The sequence below is a fragment of the Nansenia antarctica genome (genome assembly GCF_963989245.1).
Source record: "Nansenia antarctica genome assembly, chromosome: 1".
Classification (NCBI taxonomy): Eukaryota; Metazoa; Chordata; class Actinopteri; order Argentiniformes; family Microstomatidae; genus Nansenia; species Nansenia antarctica.
Window position 1 is genome coordinate 12,117,522 of NC_137674.1, and position 7,500 is coordinate 12,125,021.

The following is a 7,500-nucleotide window of genomic DNA, read 5'->3' on the forward strand; positions in this document are numbered from 1 at the left end:
AACACACACACACACACACACACACACACTAGAGATGTACTTAAAATAAAATGTACCGTGTAACACAGTGGATTTGTTGTTTGAATTGTTCAATAGTAGACACATTCACAAAATTGCATTTTTAAAATGACCTCGAGTCAAGATATCTCACTTTGAACCCCCCCCCCAAGTGATGCTTCCTGACTGTCCCTGTGATTGTTCCATCACACGTCTTACTGCTGTAGTACTTTGATCATATTCATCACTGTCCTTACACTGTTAACGTCCCAGTAAATGTACTCTACCATTGTGTGTGTGTGTGTGTGTGTGTGTGTGTGTGTGTGTGTGTAACAAGTATCTAAAGGCCAGACGATCATCCGTTCTCTCTTCAGCCTTCCTCTCTCCCTTCAGGCAGCAAGCTGCTTCACCCCTCACCTCCCTTCTTCTACAGCTGACCTCCCTCCCTCTCTGTCAAATAACTGGTAATAAGAGCATGAAAACATCACCACAGGGTAATACGGCAACAATTACAATAAATCATTTGATCTGAGCACTCGAAGAAGAGAGTCAAGGAATGGCCAAACCTGTGAAAATGTGTTAGCATTAGCAACGGCTGATTTAATACAATTGTACAGTAAAACAGGTTGTTGCCCCCAAATGATGTAGTGCCCCTCTATAAAAGGAGAGCAACAGTGTGATGGCTATCATGTCTATCAAAATTATCAAATTAGCCATCGTCCTGGCATGATTGGGTGTTGGTTCCAACGCACCTGCTGTTTGTAGTTCCTCCGTTTGCAACAAAGACTCTGGACCTTTCCATGAATTTAAGTGGTTCAGGACCCTGGCCGCTAAGACAAACAGACTGAAGAACTGCTTCTACCACAGGGCCGTCCAGGCCCTGAACACAGCAAAGACCTAAGTTCTGGGCCCTGGACAGTCTGGACGGATTGTATGGCAGCTGCTGGACTGAAAAAATCAGGTGTAGTGCTGAGGCACAAACATGTACATTTCAAGCCTGCAAACTGTGACACTTTAAATAACGTGAAAAAATACTATTGTGCAATATGACAACCCTAGTAGACTATCTGTGCAGTATAGTACAGTGGATTGTGTACATAGCCTTTATTTATGTAAACCAGCTCCTTACCTTCTTGTGATTTTTTTTCTTTTTCTAAAAGATCGACACCCCTAATCCATTTGTTTGGTTTCTTCCACTTCATTGGCGGGAATTATTGAAGCCCCGCCTCTACAGGTCAGTGCGTGCGTACGGAGTCAGGAGTTTATGCAGAAATATATAACTAACTAGGATCTACTAGCGACATCTACTGTTTCACATTAAGAGCAGTATTCGACGGGTATTTGCAGCGTAATACCTAGCAACCGAGTTTTCCAGTTGTCAAACATGAGTTGGTAAGTTTAACTAAGTTCTGTCATGTTTCAAATGTCTGCGTTGTGCACGCCTCGCTGCAGCTGTTAGCCGCCTAGCTAGCAGACTTGTGAGAACTTCTCGCCGTCGACGTTATTACAGTGATATTCTGTCGACCATCCGTCTAACTTAGCAAATGTATGAAATATTAACAGCTTGTTATGTTATGTTATGTTATAACTAGCTCGAAGGAAGAAGCACGCAGCGTGTCTCCCCAATGTCCGGAGCCTGACGAGTCTGAGGGACCGCAGGGTACAGCGATGGAGGAGACCACCGCGCCTGACACCGGTAAGGGCTGTTGACAGCTCGTGACGTTAGAATTATAAGGTTCTATCTCCATTTTTGTCAACATTGAGTTTTTTTTTTACATAATCTGATCCATTAGGTGTTTATTAATGCCTGTGTGGTGTTATTTTAAAAATGTTGACATTTTTGAGTTAGTAATTAATCAAATACAAAGGTTCCATCTCACAAAACATAATGGAATGTAAAAACTTTGACGCTCAATATCTCTGAACTGCCCTAAACGGAGATAGAACCTTATCATTCTAAATGGAGATAGAACCTTCTCATTCTAAACGGAGATAGAACCTTCTCATTCTAAACCGAGATAGAACCTTATCATTCTAAACGGAGATAGAACATTATCATTCTAAACGGAGATAGAACCTTATCATTCTAAGCTGACGATATTTTAACAGTTATGAATGGGATGAAAGTGTTTAGTTGTCTTCTAACGTCAGGTTTGTCTACAACACGTGTGCATCCAGCTGCAGCGAGTGTGAAGGTGGAAGATGGAGTCCCTGAAGTTCTCATCGTCACTAAGGAGATGGAGGAGCAAGTGAAAAAAGAGATAAAAGAGCTGATGGAAAAGGTTTTTTCTTTGTTCAAGTTCAATCCTATTAATTAATCCCATGACATCTACAGTAATTGCAGGTGTAGGGTGTGTTTGTGTAGACAGTTGTCATTAGGCTACTGCACTTAGTAACAGTTTAGCTGTTATTAGTAGATTAGCGTGTAGATTAGCGTGGTCAAACCTTCTGGCCACAACACTATCCCAAAGGGGACGAGTTGGGTTCGAAAATAGCCTGTCGGGATGATTAAGGGGTGAAAATATAGTTTTACTGTGACCTTTATGCACCTTTATTTTCATTCATGATCTTAAAGTAGACAGTACCTCTGTACTATGACTGTACTCTACTCTATTTGATCTAAAGGCAGTCCCTGTCAGTAATCTCTAATTGTAAATCGCTTTGAATAAAAGTCTGCTATGGTTAAAATGTAAATGTAAAATGCTGCTATTGAAGATAATCCCAATGTGCATGCAGAATCTAATGCCTCTGTAATGCAAATAATTTTTAGTTGATATTTCAAAATATAATACCGGTAAGTAATACATGGCCATATGGGGGGATAATGCTCTTGAAAGGAAAAGATGGAATGGCTTGATAAATGGTATCAACAATGTCCATTAATTCCAGAGAGACTGCTTCAATAGAAATTACAACCTGTTGGCCACTAGGTTTTTAAAAAAGGTTTTGTTGCATCAGCGGTTTTCTGGTGTTTTTTTTTAACGTAAATGGAAGCTAATGAAACATGATATGGCCACTGATGTTTGAAGTCTGTTAATTTTACTGTATATCTCTATATATATATTGATCTATTGTTAAATACCAAAATACATCATGATTTTACAGTTTAACGGTAATTTCCCAGAAATTGTCTAAAGGGGTTTGACCTACCTACTAAGATTGTGTTATGTTTATTGTTTATTAGGCAGAGAAGGAATCTGGTGAATTGCGGTTCAGGAAACTGCAACTCCAGGTTCTGGAGAGGTGTAACATCTTTTCCAAATCCCTCCTTATCAAGATGGAGCAACAGTTCATGGAGGCAAGTTCAGATTATTGTCTAGTACAAGTGGTGGGGGGGGGTGTTAGTAGTTACATGTAATATGAGTACATCAGAAGTTACTGTCTAGTACAAGTGGGGTGGATATTAGTAGCTACATGTAACATGAGTTTATCAAAAGTTGTTGTATAGAGGCTCTATCTCTTGACTGGCAGGAGTACACATTGGAATTAGCATGGGAATGTAGTCACTGCCTTAATCCCTCTCTGTCATATTTGTTTAGAGGCCCCCTCTACCCGTAGCAGATAATTGCTTTCTGACTTGCATTTGATTGCATGTTTCCATCCAAATTCAAATCAACCTGATGAATATGAGAAGGGTGGAGCAGTGTGTCATGTAGTGTACATACTTGGTGTCTAATTGTATGGTTTTATTCCCACAAATTCAGGAAAAGGATAGAGAAAATGAGAAACTGGAAAATAAGGTGAGTTACTACTTGTTAAGTCTGTAATTATCATCTGTAAACGTTTTAGCTTCCTAGTCACTCACCTTATCAAACTCTCTTGTCACAGGTTGCTGGCAAAACTACTAAGAAAGGTAAGCAAAACAGCACTCCTGTCTTTTACATTACCTCCAGTGTCCCCCCGCCTCCCCAAGAAAGAGGAATTATTACGGACATAGACACCAAACATCTGACAAGCAGGCTAAAATAATAGTTCAACGCACCCAACCCGAATCTGGCGAGTGGCAAGCCCATGGGCTCGTTGGTAACGTTAGTCCGCCAGTAGTCTCGCATAGCCAGACATATCTCCACACTTTGTGCTGTGCCAGCGCTGGAGAATAATACAAGATTTTGCGCGAGTGTGTGCGAGACGTGTGTGTGCGAGACAAGTGTGCGCGCACAACGCGAGAGTTTTTGCAGGGTGAGATGTCTGCAGATGGAAAGTAAGCAAGTTGAAACGTTAGATAATATACTTGCTGAGTGTTCTGACAGAGAAAGTTGGTTAAAATTGGTTGTTATTATTGTGACTAGAAAGTGTCTGATTATAGTTCCATGGTATAAAAGAACTAGCAAGAAGAACTAGCTAGCTAGCTAGCTCAGAGGTGATGAGATCAGTTAGTCTGCTGCACACATGCCAGCTAAAGAGCTACCTGGATGCACTTTATTATTTTACTTAAAGTAGATATACAATCTTTCTTAGTCTGCTAGAATTGGGCTTCATGGTAATACCATAATGGCATATTTACAGTACATGGACAGTGGATTGAAGGATTGGAAATGTCTGTTTTTTTATAACATTTTCTTTCAGGTGAGAGAGTAAAGTCAAAATGACATTATCTGACTGGATTGCCCACAGCAATCCAATATTCAATTATAATTATGTTATAAATTGATATGGATCAATTTATACCTCTTATTAGATTATAAATACTCTGGTTGTTATGTTTACCTTTTGGTTGACAGCAAAAGGGAGAGAGGAGGATAGAGAGGGAGAGAAGGAGAGAGAGCAGGAGAGAGAGCAGGATGGTGTCGGCACACCAGAGAGAGAGAGAGCAAGAACCAGGTGAGAAAGTGGACAGGTAGTCAAGACCACATAAGTAAGTAGCCTTGAGAACCGATGGTTCTGGACCCTACTGGCCCATAGGGCAGGAGCCTATCTCCTGTTTCTGTAGCGTGAGGCGGCTTAATGTACAAGTTAGTACACCCCCTGGACATGACGCTGGTATGAGGCAGGGTCTTACCCCCTGTGGGGGGGGGTCCATGCCACAGTCCAATGCCACCCCCCCAAGGCAGCAAACCTAGGGGAAACACTGACCTCCATAACCATTTAATCATGTGCTGTGTTGGATTTAGCATAAGGCTGTTGCGAAAAATGTCTTGCTCATTTATTTTGTCTCTGTTTTCAAGTCGGAGGAAAGAAGCGTGGGCGTGAGGAAGATTACAACATTGCCGATGTCAAGTCTGAAGAGGTAGGCTAACATACTTTGAATTGGGGCAAATGGGCCTAGTTAATAGTTTCATTTTGATTTACTTTTTTGCATGTTTTTGTGTTTCAGGAAATTATGTCTACGGACAAAATAGCAAAAGTGGAGGAAGAGTAAGAGGTAAGGAATTGTAATCACAATGTAAGGGATACATTTTATAGTTTTTAGCCTATTTTATAGCCTGAACCACCATAAAGGGATGGTTCAGCCTATATTCATGTTTAGGTGAAATATCATCGGTTCTCATAGTATCAGTTGTCCTCATAGGCCAGTAGTATGACGTAGTAGTAGTACGTTTTCTACTGTCCTACTTATGAGGATAAGTATGAACATTTTGCACTCTATTGATACTCTTCAGTTCCAGCACCTCAGCAAAGTCTGATTACGGATGAGCGGTGGTATTTTCACTATTTTTAACATCTAAAACTGCATAAAAGTGAATCAGTGGCTTGGTGTACTGTTCTGTTCCTCTAGATCAGTGCAGAGGAAGAAGAGGAGACGAGGAGAGGAGGTCATTTTAGACTATAGGAGAGGCTGTCTAGGATCGGGAAAAAGGGATTGAGAGAAAAAAGAAAATAAAAGAAGAAGGTTATTTGTGGCCACATCTCTGAAAGCAGACACATTGCCGATGTGGTAAAATTACATTAAGTCTGTTGCATGCACTTTTATTCCTAGAAGGACTCGTGGTTTTAATAAAGATATTAACCAATGATATGAGTTAATCTCTCTTCTTGTTTGTTGTTCTTAATTTCTTCCCAACTACTCCTCATATATCAGGTCAGAAGGCCCTCTATAGTGCTGTCTCTTTCTCTCCATCTCATACCTCTGCTCTTTCGGAAAGTACACCCCCCCTCTCTCTTCCAAATCCCCTTTCCTAACACCAGGGGAGCCACCCCTCCTAAATTTCGTTGTTTGGTACCTGTACTGTAGCAATGACAATAAAGTCCATTCATTCATTCATTCATTCATTCAAGTGGTCTTGTAATCCAAAGTCCAAATAAAAGTAACAAACGAAAGTAATATATGTTGGTGTGGTGTGGTATGTACGCGTATGTAAATGTTTGTTTGTATGTGTGTCACTTCTGGGTCGGGCCTATCCCCGATCGGAATTCAAAAGCAAAGTTATCAAACAAAGTTGTCAAACAAAATAACAAACAAAACTTGTATCAAACAAAAACGTGTATCAAACAAAACAACAAATCTTTTCTAATGTGGTGGTGGTTTATCGTGATGGTTGAAAAACTGTGTCGCACCCTCACGTGTCAGGACTCATCAAGCCCAAGCAAGGAGAGATCACTTCCTTATATCAATTATGTCCTTAGATTGGGCGACACCCATTTTCAAAATAAAAGTCTTTATAGGCCAAAGTACCACTTTCAAAATACCATTCAAGTGGCTTTTCATAAATAATAATATAAAGCTTTTTGGGCTCCAACAAACAGCGAAGCTGTGAAAGAGGCCAAAAGAATTAAAAATAAAATAAAAAAAATCTAAGTCAAATGGTCCTCCAGATCCATGCTGTTATTGAAGTGAATGGTAAAAAGTGAATGACTTTCTTTTAAAGGACTTGAGTAAGAGTACAAGTACAGCCCACAGAGAGTATCTAGAAAAGTACTACTTCCTGAAAATTACTTAAAGGGGAAATTTACCCTAAATCTATTTTCATGGGTATTTCTGGTCAATCCATAATGGTCTCGAACCGTCTTGGAACTATTATCATTTCACATGCAGCTGCATCGTAGATATGGAAACTCACGGTCTGTGTTTACATCCTAAAAAGATCTCCTGCCACGTTAAAATACATCAGACAAGAGTTTTTTACACTCTGACCCTGCTCTATTATGCCAGTGTGACGACCCTCTCCACCCTCTGCCTGTTAGCTGTGTGTGTGTGTGTGTGTGTGTGTGTGTGTGTGTGTGTGTGTGTGTGTGTGTGTTTGGGGGAGGGGGGCAGGATTTCCCGTCATCTGCCTCAACTATGCCTTTCAGAGAAATACTGTAAACATCCATCCTCTCTGGCCCTCTCTTCCTCTCTTTCATGACCCTGGTGTGGTTGGGCTTTGTATCCAATGTTAATGAAGCCATTAACACAAACCGCACAAGCTTATTCATCAATATTAAGATGCCTAACAAATGACCAGGGACATTTAATTGAGCAATTAACCAGTAATTGATTAGTCATTAAAAATGCTTACTGGGGAAAAATGTGTGTCTGTTGGCCCATGACTAGGAGGGAGTAGTTTCTCCATCCTCTCTCTCTCT